This window comes from Microcaecilia unicolor, chromosome 9 (genome assembly GCF_901765095.1).
Source record: "Microcaecilia unicolor chromosome 9, aMicUni1.1, whole genome shotgun sequence".
NCBI lineage: Eukaryota > Metazoa > Chordata > Amphibia > Gymnophiona > Siphonopidae > Microcaecilia > Microcaecilia unicolor.
In genome coordinates this window covers 42,727,056-42,739,051 of record NC_044039.1, presented here as the reverse complement: position 1 = coordinate 42,739,051, position 11,996 = coordinate 42,727,056, and the positions used below count along the sequence as shown (strand labels likewise).

Below are 11,996 nucleotides of genomic sequence, written 5' to 3'. Positions count from 1 at the left end.
GAATGTAGTGTAACTTCTTTAGGTTTAGACATAGAAATAGGAAATAGTGTGGACAGTACCTCCGCCATTTTTGGCTGCTCTATCTGCTCCAAGCCTTCAGCTTCTTTCTCCTTCGGTTCTTCAGCGGTCACAGAGGATTCCGCCTGAGTCATCTGTTCCTCCACTGCCCGGAGAAATCCAGTTGTTTGTACCGCTTCCCGCCTCGCTTCATCCAACCCCAATGGGGAAAATGGTGCAGGGGGCGCCAACAGAGGAGAGCTACAGCTCGAAGGGCGAGGGGGAAGTGCTCTTTCCTCGGGGCTGAGCGTCAGCTCTAATCCTGGAGACGCACCGGCGTAACCCCTTCGGAGATTGGAACCGGTAATCGCTGGAGGTGCGGTATTATCCCTCCAGTAGCAGGAGTATGTCGTGGCGGGGCTGCGGAAGCTGGACGGCCCCTTCTCTTCGGCATATTCGCAATAAGGTAAGCCTTCACGGAGCTAGATCAGGATCATGCGATCGCTGCAACGGCCATCTTGAATCTTGGCTTTATGGTCTCAGCACAAAAGATTTTTAAAGATGTTTTTTGAGGGTGGGAGGGGGTTAGTGACCACTGGGGGAGTAAGGGGAAGTGATCCCCGATTCTCTCCAGTGGTCATCTGGTCAGTTCAGGCACCTTTTTGTGCTTGGGTCGTAAGAAAAACAGAACCAGGTAAAGTTATCCAAGTGCTCGTCAGGGATGCCCTTTTTTTTCCCATTATGGGTCGAGGACGCCCATGTGATAGGCACGCCCAAGTTTTTTTTTTTCCTTACATTTGTACCCCGCGCTTTCCCTCTCATAGCAGGCTCAATGCGGCTTACATATTATATACAGGTACTTATTTGTACCTGGGGCAATGGAGGGTTAAGTGACTTGTCCAGAGTCACAAGGAGCTGCCTGTGCCTGCAATGGGAATTGAACCCAGTACCCCGAAACCAAAGTCCACCACTCTAACCACTAGGCCACTCCTCCACAGATGACGTTTACTGTGAGCAAGTGCAAAGTGATGCATGTGGGAAAGAAGAACCCAAACTATAGCTATGTAATGCAAGGTTCCACGTTAGGAGTCACGACCAAGAAAGGGATTTCAAAGGGACTGTCTTTCTTCTATGTTTGTGCAGCGCTGCGTATGCCTTGTAGCGCTATAGAAATGCTAAATAGTAGTAGTAGTAGTAATGTCGCTGATGATACGTTGAAACCCTCTGCTCAGTGTGTGGCGGCAGCTAAGAAAGCAAATAGAATGTTAGGTATTAGTTCTGCTCATAAGGGCTGTTGTTCCTCTTCTCGTCCTCTAATTTTTCTTTCTAGGGTGCAGAGTGATGAATGCTCTAAGCAGTAGTTACAAGTCACATTAGTGGGATGGGTAGAGACCCTTGCCAGACTGCCACTACCAAAGGGCAAATCTTAATAGCGCTAGTGGTCAATGGCCTGGTATAGTGTACATAAACCAAAGAAGTCTGCAGTTCACAATTCTCTAAAAAGCAGACACTAGCATTAAATAATCTTTAATTCACAATCTAATTTAAAAGCTTTTATTCAAGGTTAGGCAATGTAAACAAAGTGTCTGAAATTCAAATTTGGTTTAAATCTATTTATGACTAAAGTCGGTGCACGCCACAGTTATACAATAACATGCACTGATTGACTTAATTTATAAAATCATTTTATACAATCATCCCAAGGTCACTTTCCCTCACTGTAGATATTAGTACTCCCCCCCCCCACATACACTATCAGTCCTCTGTTTTTGTTATTATTTTTTCTATTTCCCATGATAGCAAGTAAATAAAAAAAATAAAAAATATATATAATAACCCCATGATAGTGAGCCTGTGGTGGTCAATGTTGTTTTTTTACTGCATAACACTGAGGTGGCCTGCCCAGATTTTTACCCAGATTATTCAGATAATGACACTGGAAATCCAGGAATGGACACAGTGAGTGGGACTTATCTGGCTACCAGCCACTCCTACCCAGTTATGTCTTACTGAATATTGGCCCTGAATATTTTAAATAACTCACAAACAGAATAACAGTCATGTATTAAGAACTCATTAAAAAATCTTAAACATTAATAAAATAACAGACATATCAAATAATATCTAATAATGTAAACAAATGAAAGATCCCAGCTCTCTCTCCTACCTCCCTCTCTACCCAGCATCCTTCTCCACTCTCACCCAAGCAGCAGCCGTGTTCATCATCTCACCCAGTACAAACCTCTTCCCCACCATCTACAATAACCTTTTCTTCTCTTTTTTCTCCTTCCAGCCCCCAACTAGATTCCCCCCTCTCTCCCTCTCTCTCTTTTTTCCTCCCAGTCACCAGGAACATTACCCTTCCCCCTTCCTCCCAGTCCCAAGACCATTTCCTTCTCTTTTTCCCAGTCCCCAGGATCATTCCCCTCTCTCCCTTCCTGCCAGCCAGAAGAATATTAATTAATTAATTAATTTATGTCAGGTTATTTGATATATCACCTTTCAGACAGAATATCAAAACAGTTTACAGACAAGTTTAAGCAACGGATACATAAGTAATTTTGCTACTTAAAATCTAATAACAGAACATGATAGACACAACAGGGAAGGATATATAAATAGGACAACAATTTTTCTTCCATTATACATTAGCCAGAAAGAAAAATGGTACATATTAGAGAAAGACAGTGGTGTGCTGGAGCCGGCTCACACCGGCTCGCAAGAGCCGCTTGTTAAATTTTGACAGCTCTTGCGAGCCGGTTGTTGTTGGGGGCGAGCCGGCTCCATTGCGGGAGGTAAGCATGGCAGGAGGGCGCCATCACAGGCCATGCTTACCTCCCCTGCCGCTCCGAAGCATATCCAACCATGTCCTTCGCTCCCACCCTCCCCTCCCGCTCCCCTCCGTCTTTTTTTAATTACCTCCGTCGAAGCGCGTGCCATTTAAAGCCCTGCTGCGTGCTGGCCGTCTCTCCAGGCTTCCCCTGCTTGATTCGGATGATGTTCATGCCTTAGTCCCGCCTTCATTCTGACGTCATTTCCTTTTTTCGCGAAGGCGGGACTAAGGCACGAACATCATCCGAATCAAGCAGGGGAAACCTGGAGAGACGGCCAGCACGCAGCAGGGCTTTAAATGGTGCGCGCTTCGACGGAGGTAATTTAAAAAAGACGGAGGGGAGCGGGAGGGGAGGATGGGCGCGAAGGACATCTTTGGACATGCTTTGGAGCAGCAGGGGAGGGAGGAGAATCACTGGATGGGTAGAGGGGGCAGGGGAGAGACTTGCTGGGCATGGGTGGGTAGAGGGGGGCAGGGGAGAGACTTGCTGGGCATGGGTGCGTAGGGGGGCAGGGGAGAGACCTGCTGGGCATGGGTGGGTAGAGGGGGGCAGGGGAGAGAAGAGAATTGCTGGGTATGGATGGATAGAGAGGGGCAGGGGAGAGAGGAGAGTTTCAGGACATGGATGGAGGGGAGGGAAGGGAGAGAGAAGAAATGCTGGACATGGAGGGAAGATAGAGGAAGGAGATTAGATGAGGGAAAAGGAAGTGAGGAGAGAAACTGCACATGGATGGAGAAATAGGCAGAAGTTGGATCCACTGTACAGTCAAGTCTGCAGAGGACCAGAAATGAAGAAGAAAGGAGGAAAGAAAAGAAATAAATGGAAAGGAAGCCCTGGAAACGGAGTCAAGGGAACAGATAGAGAGCAGCAGGATCAGATGCTGGACCAGCATGATCAGAGAAACAAAGTCACCAGACAACAAAGGTAGAAAAAAAATAATTTTATTTTCATTATAGTGTTTGGAATATGTCCACTTTGAGAATCAGGTGCTGAACGTTAAAAGTTTATATTTATTTACTTATTTATGGCATTTTATCCCATATTAAACATTAATTAGGTTGGAACCTGGGATAATTTAATTTTTTTTTCCTGGAGAGAGTAATGTGTTGGCCGCCCCCCCTCCCCCGGGTATAGCCAGCTCTGCAATTTTTTTTTGGGGGGGGCGCAGTGGTAGATGGGGGGAGGCGCAGAGGTGGATGGGGGGCGCCGAGGTGAATGGGGGGGGGGGGCGCCGTGGTGGACCATGGAGAGAGCCTGTTGTTAAAAATTTACCAGCACACCACTGCATGGACGTCCCTGGGACAGTATTTAAGCGTCCTTCTCAGTATTTTCACATTTTTGCATCCCATTGTCAGAATGGCACCAAAACAGGCACCCACCCGCAAGGGTAATTTCAGTGACCCTGAAATTGAACTGCTGGTGCAAGAAATACAGAAAAGGCACACACATCTCTTTGCTCCCAGGGGCCAAAGGCTGGCTGCTTCAACAAAGGGGAGAGAATGGGAGGCAGTGAGGGACCAGGTCAACGCAGTCTTCCTCTGTGGCAGGGATGTAGAAGATTGCAAGCGCAAGTGGCACTGGCTGAAGCATGATGTGAGGAAGAAGGCTGGTGCCAACCCCCCCAGCAGATGACACTGCTACCTTGACACCCCTAGAGCGCATCGTTCATGGGCTCTTGCCCCAGGAGGGGATCCATGGCATTGGGTCCCTGGACACATCAGCACAGCCTGAGGGCTCAGGTAGGATTACCATTAGGAAGCTGGGGTATCTGTTGTGCTGCACTACACTCTGTTTTGCACACGTGGGGGACAGTGTGGTGCTCCTAAGTAGGGGAAGGGGTGAGAACACCACATGCAATACAAATCACTATTCATTACAGACCATGACACAGGGAGTAGGCAGGTGGAGGGTGAAGGGGGGGGGGGAGGGTTTCCAGCTATATGTGTGTAGATTACCACTGTTTCACAGCTTTGGGGGCCTTCCCCACTCCCGCCTCTTTTCCCATCACCAAATTGTGCATATCTCCTTCCCACACCTCTGTGCTGTAGCCACTGTGTTCTCTGCACACCTTCCACAGTTCTCTGTCTACGCACCTGCCTGTGTGGCTCTCTTGCACATCAGTCTCTGAAGTACACTGCGCTCTTCATCTCCAGCTCTGTACCATGTGCAATGACATCTGTGGGTTGCCTGCCAATCCCATTCCTCACCATCTGTTTGCTGGGTCTTCACGTGTAGGGCTATGTATATGAATGCTGGAAAACAAAAGTGGGTTATTTTGACCAAAAAACTCCCTCCCCTTTTGCTATGCAGGTGATGACAGCCAGTCAGAGGCAGAAGCTGTCCCTAGTGGCCACCAGCATCAGCACACTGAACAGCAGACAGAGCAGCAAACCAGTGGGCCTGGAGGTGTGACTGCACAAGAAAGCATGCAGGACCAGTCACATGGGGTGGATCCACAGGACACAGCAGCAGCAGCAGCGGCAGCGGCGGCTCTCCCTCCCCCACCCACAGCCTTTATTAACTAACTTTACTTTTTAAATAATTTTTATCATTTTTTTAAAACTTTTTCAAAATTAAAAAAATGGAAAGCTTTACTTAGCTTGAACAGATAGACCCACAACCAACTTGTCATTTTTCACCGATAGGCTGCATCAGGGTAAAACTCTGTCTCTGGAAAACTTCCTCTTGAAAAGTAAAATGGCGTCTGTTGAAAAAGTAAAAAAATTATAAAAATGATAAAAAAGTAAAGTTAGTTCATAAACATATACATATATAAGCCCAATTAAGAGCTGGGTAAGTCATAGGACTGAATTCCTATCTAAAATGAGTTACCACTGAGGTCTTAGAAGATTAGTGAGATATATTGCTGCATTTTCCTGTTTGTTAACATATTGCAATTCAAACGTAGGACATATTTGAATTGTTTGTAGTGGCTCCCACTTAAAAATTTGGGACTAGCAATTTGATTTATAATGTTAAAAAGTCTACACTGAGGTTTCTTGTGCCTATTAGCTGTGCTTTATACTGATACTATAGTAACTGTAAAATAGACCCCTTAAATGCTAACCCATGGAATTGTAACAGAGACTTTGAGGCTCATTTTCGAAAGAGAAAAAAGTCTAAAATGTCATAAAGCAAATTTGGACGAACTTCTTCTCAAAACATCCAAAACGGTATTTTCAAAACCTGTTTTGCAAACGTCTATCTATGCAATTCGTTTACAGTGCATCCAAATCACAAGGCGGCATTTTGAAGGCAGGATTAGGGCGAGCTTAGGGCGTGCCTAACATTTGGACATTTTACAGTCATACTGGAACAAAACAAAAATGTCCAGGGCAAAAATCTAAACAGTTTGGTCTAGATCTTATAACAAATAGGACACAAAAAGGTGCCCTAAATGACCACTGGAGGGAATCAGGGATGACCCTCCCTTACTCCTCCAGTGGTCACTGATCCTTTCCCACCCCCCCAAAATGTGAATAAAAATAGTACCTACCAGCCTCTATGACAGCCTTGTATGTAATAGCCAGGTCCAGCATGCAGGTCCCTGGATTAGTGTAGTGGTAGGCGCAGTGCAGGTGGAGCCAGGCTCATACCTCCCCCTATCTGTTATTACTTGTGGTGGAAAACGCGAGCCCTCCCAAACTCACTCCTGGTTGGTGACACCTAATGTGGAAACATGCACTATGTAGCTATAGTTTGGGTTCCTCTTTCCCCACATGCATCACTTTGCATAAATGTCATCTGCCATTTGGATGCCCAGTTTCCCAGTCTCGTAAGGTCCTCTCGTAATTTTTCACAATCCTCTTGTGATTTAACAACTTTGAATAACTTTGTGTTGTCAGCAAATGTAATTACCTCAATAGTTACTCCCATCTCTAGATCATTTATAAATATGTTAAAAAGCAGCAGTCCCAACACAGACCCCTGGTGAACCCCACTATCTACCCTTGTCCATTGAGAATACTGACCATTTAACTCTACTCTCTGTTTTCTATCTTTTAACCAGTTTTAATCCACAATAGAACATTATCTCCTATCCCATAACTTTCCAATTTCCTCTGGAGTCTTTCATGAGGTATTTTGTCAAATGCCTTTTGAAAATCCAGATACACAGTATCGACTGGCTCACCTTTATCCACATGTTTGTTCATCCCTTCAAAGAAATGTAATAGATTGGTGAGGCAAGATTTCCCTTGACTAAATCCATGTCGGCTTTGTCTCATTAATCCATGCTTTTGAATAAGCTCTGTAATTTTGTTCTTTATAATAGTCTCTACCATTTTACTACTGTTTTACTGTTCTGGGATCTTGCCAGGCAGTTGTGACCTGGATTGGCCACTGTTGGCAACAGGATACTGGGCTTGATGGACCTTCGATCTGTCCCAGTATGACAACTCTTATGTTCTTATGATATCTACGGGAGTGATAGGGAGAGTAGATGGCATGGATGGGTAGACTGGATAGACCATATGGTCTTTATCTGCCTACATGTTTCTATGTTTTATGTTCTCCCTATATGTGATATTGTGGTTTTAGTTGTATGTGGTTTTATGTATTTATGAACTATCATTTGGGTACAATATAATTTATGTGAGTATGGTTTTTATGTTTATTCTTATGATTTACATTTTATGATTTAGCATGTTATCTATGATTTATACTTTATGGTTACTATTTATTATGCTAATATATATTTGAGTATGGTATTTATGTTTATTCATTTTACCCCATTTACAAACCTGCACTATTGGCTGCCACGTGGCAATGCCGACACAGCCCATTCAGAGTGAATGGGTTGTGTTGGCATTAGTGCGGCTTTGTAAACAGGGGGGTTTATGATTTAGTATGTCATTTATGGTTTAGATTTTATGATTATTACTATACTAACTTTTATTTGTTTTACCAGTACGTGTATTGCCCCTGAGCATCCCCTGGTGGGTGAAACACGGCTGTGTCAGACACTCTTTTATTTAAGATTCTGTAACAAATATTTTTAATATCTTCCATTGTGTCTGTTTCAATGTCTACTATCTTTTTAGAACTAGCGGACCACTTGCCTATCTATTTTCTGGGAGATCCCCAGTCAGTCAGGTTTTCAGGATATCCACAATGAATATGCATAAGATCGATTTGCATACACTGCCTCCTTGATATACAAATCTATCTCGTGCATATTCATTGTAGATATCTTAAAAACCTGACTGGCTGGGGTTCCACCAGGACAGGTTTGGAAATCACTGAGATTATATCACAATTGAACAATAATTTTGTACAGCAATTTGTATGGGGAACGGTCCTAGTTCCATTGCTGGGGACTGTGGAGTATGCTACAAAACTGGGGGTTTAGGGTTTATACTGAGATTCTCAGAGCTGCCAAATTACCCATTTCCAAATGGAAGATTTTGGCCTATCATGATGCATTATGGGACCTGCAGCATGGATTTCACTGGGTAGAATCAGGGACTATAAAACCCACACTGCTTTGACTAAAAAGCCTCATCCCCTCCTGGAACGGGGTAACTTGGCATATCTGGATTCTGTCCAGTCTTGTGTGGAATCCAGATCTTACTCCTATATAAAAGACTGTGTGAAATAATGCTGTTTGCTATAATGGTAATTTTCCTGGGTGGATAAAACTAGTTAGGAGGATTATGTTTAGGAAATCCCTGGGTTGTGGTAGGGAGGGGGATGCTTATGATATATGGAAATTTCATCTTGGCTTGCCTTCCCCATACCTAGCTTGGCACCCCAAATATTTCTGTCTAGAGACTCCACTGATGGAGGGGGAAGTATAAGTACATAAGTAATGCCATAGTGGGAAAAGACCAAGGGTCCATCGAGCCCAGCATCCTGTCCACGACAGCGGCCAATCCAGGCCAAGGGCACCTGGCAAGCTTCCCAAACGTACAAACATTCTATACATGTTATTCCTGGAATTGTGGATGTTTCCCAAGTCCATTTAGTAGCGGTTTATGGACTTCTCCTTTAGGAAACCGTCCAACCCCTTTTTAAACTCTGCTAACCTAACTGCCTTCACCACTTTCTCCGGCAACGAATTCCAGAGTTTAATTATACGTTGGGTGAAGAAACATTTTCTCCGATTTGTTTTAAATTTACTACACTGTAGTTTCATCGCATGCCCCCTAGTCCTAGTATTTTTGGAAAGCGTGAACAGACGCTTCACATCCACCTGTTCCACTCCACTCATTATTTTATATACCTCTATCATGTCTCCCCTCAGCCGTCTCTTCTCCAAGCTGAATAGCCCTAGCCTCCTTAATCTTTCTTCATAGGGAAGTCGTCCCATTCCCGCTATCATTTTAGTCGCCCTTCGCTGCACCTATGTCCAGCGATTCTCCTTTACCTCTATCCTCCCCTCCCAACTATGTCCAGCAATTCTCCTCTCTCCCCTGCCCTCCCTTCCATGTCCAGCGATTGCCCTCCCCTAACCATCCATGTCCAGCGATTTCTCCTCTCTCCCCTGCCCTCCCCTCCCATTCATGTCCTGTGATTCTCCTCTGCCCTCCCCTCCATGTCCAGCGATTTTTCTTTGCCCCCTATCCTCCCCTCCCATCCATGTAGTAACTCGCCCCAGCTTCCACCTGCCCCCCTTTTCAGCCCCTGTCAAGTTCCAGTTCCAGCCCCAGCCCCACCTGCCCGCCCTTAGCTCCCTGACAACTCTGCTTTCTGTTCCTGCTGCCCGCGTTTAAATCTTTTTTTTTTCCACCTGAATGCCGGCGGCGTTAGTGAAAGCAGCGCAGGTTCGCTTCATCCACCCTTCCCTTCCCTCTTAGCATCCCACCTTCCTCTGATGTAGTTTCATGTTTCCGCGAGGGCGGGACACTGAGAGGGAAGGAAAGGATGGAGGAGGCGAGCCTGTGCTGCTTTCACTAACGCCGCTGGAGCTGCGACTTCAGGTGAAAAATTAAAAGATTTAAACGTGAGCGGCAGAAACAGAAAGCAGGGCTGTCAGGAGCTAAGGGCGGGCAGGTGAGCTGGCTCTGGGAAAAAAAGGTGCCGGTACACTGTACTGGCTCAAAAAAAGCACTGCTTGGAACACTCATTGGTTGAATAGTGAATACCATCCAAAAAAAAAAAACCACAGGAGGCTGTTGAGCTGGGAGGAAACCGAGGGCTGCAAGCAAGTAAATAATAGCATCATAATTGTGGGGATGGAATGGATCTTTAGAAAGTGGCTGGCGCTGCAATTAGCACTTTGCCTAACACTCCAGCCACTTTGTAGCACAGATGAAAAATGGCCGTGGTCAGGGTTAATTTTTAAATGGCAATGCACTAATTTCCCCATTAGCATGTGGCCATTACCACCAGGAGGTCTTACTGCCACCAATTTAGAAGGTGGTATGGGCTCCAGTGCTTATCAGTTAGTGCGCGGTAAGGTGCCACACTACCTGATCAGTGCAGGCATGCCTACTCTTTGCCCCCCAGACACAGCTCCCCTGACAAAAAAATCAAAATGTATTTTACAATGTGGGCGCACTGCTTACCAAGCTACCGCAGGATGCCTCCGCGCATCCAGGGGTGCCAGCGTTAGGCCTACCCCGCCTTAGTAAAAGGGCCCCTTAATGAAAACCAAGAATAAACTAGGAGGCCCTTTTACTATGCAGTGGTAAGCTTACCGCTCCGCACCACAATCCGGAACTACTGCCGGCCCAACATGGGCTTTTCGCCGCGTTTACACAGAAGCTATGGCGAAGTGTCTTGCTGACTCGAAAACTATGAGACAGTGAATGAAAACTGGAACCTCCACTCCACTGAACTCGCAAGACACTGCGGTTTCACATGCACCGAACCACTCTGGGAAAGTTCTAAGTAAGGAGAGCAAAGAAACCGGCAGCAAGTGGACATAAGCTTTAAAGGCAATAGTTTATGCTATAAACTTTCCCATGCTCTAGTAGCTTTAATTTCTGATTTTCGGCGACAGGCAAGATCCCCAAACCACGCAGCCTCTTTAACGCCACCCTATTGATGCTGCTAACTCGAGTCGCGAGTAGCCCCTGTTCGATTTCCTAACCGCACTACAGCGCCCAGGCTCCTTTGCTTCAACGGTCCACTTCCTCTTTACCTCCAGGAGTACCTCCCATTGGCTGATAGAGCCTCGTGCGATGGGCGTCATGGTAATGCTACCCGGGCGTGTATGGGCAACGAGGCGCTATGAGTATGAGACTGAATAGTACCGGTTAGCGAGGGGGGAATATGAGGACGGTGTAGTATGTCTCGTGCTTAAGGCTTTGGTGACATCGGGAAACTTCACAGTGCTTTGGCACGAGCTTCCGGGGGGAGCGAGGGGTGAACGCGCGGGCGCGGGCCCTACTCTCGGCGGCGGTGGTGTGCTTGACAGGGGCTTTAAGAGCCGGAGCCAGTGCCGCCACAGGTAAGACTTTCTCACTCTGTGCTTCTAGCTAGCAGTCCCGAGTAAAGGGTGGTGCAACTGGGCCAGGCACCCAGGGTTCTTTCTTCTCGTCCTCGTGGTGCTTGTTCTAGACACCGGAAGACGAGGGGTGCCAAGACGGTCTTCCACCCCCTGCCTCAGCGCTGTTGCCCTGGCTGGCTTTCTTCTGATGAGCGGCGCGCCCTGCAGTTTCCCGATTTGCAGCCTAACCGAGCATTGCTATTTGTCCCAGTGTCGATGAATCTCAGTCTCTAGAATACGTGTAATACTATCAAAAACGTCTGTGGTGGCACCAGTATAATCCGCATTTTACTTAAGTGGTTGGGTTTTCAGCGAATCTAGCATCATTCTGTAAAGTTGCTGGAGGCTTCAGCATAGCACAGAGTGTTTCGGTAACTTCAGTTCAACCCTTTGACATAGTATTGATTTTATCAGTGGAAAACTCCTATCGTGTTAGAGGGGAAGCCTGTTAAAAAGACAATAATAATAATAAAAAGTTGTTTAACTTGTGTCAGATGCACCTGTCAGTTTCGCATCGCGGGGTCAGCTGCTCAGCTGATTGGCAATAACGTAGCACGCTTTGTGCTTGGAGAATTGAGAGGAGAAATATCCCATATGCTTGAACTTAAATTCTGAGAACTGCACAAATCCTGTAAGGCTGTGATTATTGTGTCCTGGTTTATGGGACATATGTTAATGTGAAACAAGCTTAACTTGTTGCCTTTTAACAGTCAGGTATATTTGCTTGTTGT

General features: G+C 45.9%; 1 protein-coding gene across 1 annotated transcript in view; it reads left to right on the top strand.

Moving 5' to 3' along the window:
• Positions 1-10,969: 10,969 nt before the first annotated feature.
• ADIPOR2 (adiponectin receptor 2) overlaps positions 10,970-11,996 on the top strand; it is a 165,660-nt gene continuing 164,633 nt past the window's right edge. Inside the window, exon 1 of the mRNA XM_030214080.1 lies at positions 10,970-11,226. The gene's annotated coding sequence lies outside the window, so the exon portion shown is untranslated. The remainder of the gene's footprint in view (positions 11,227-11,996) is intronic.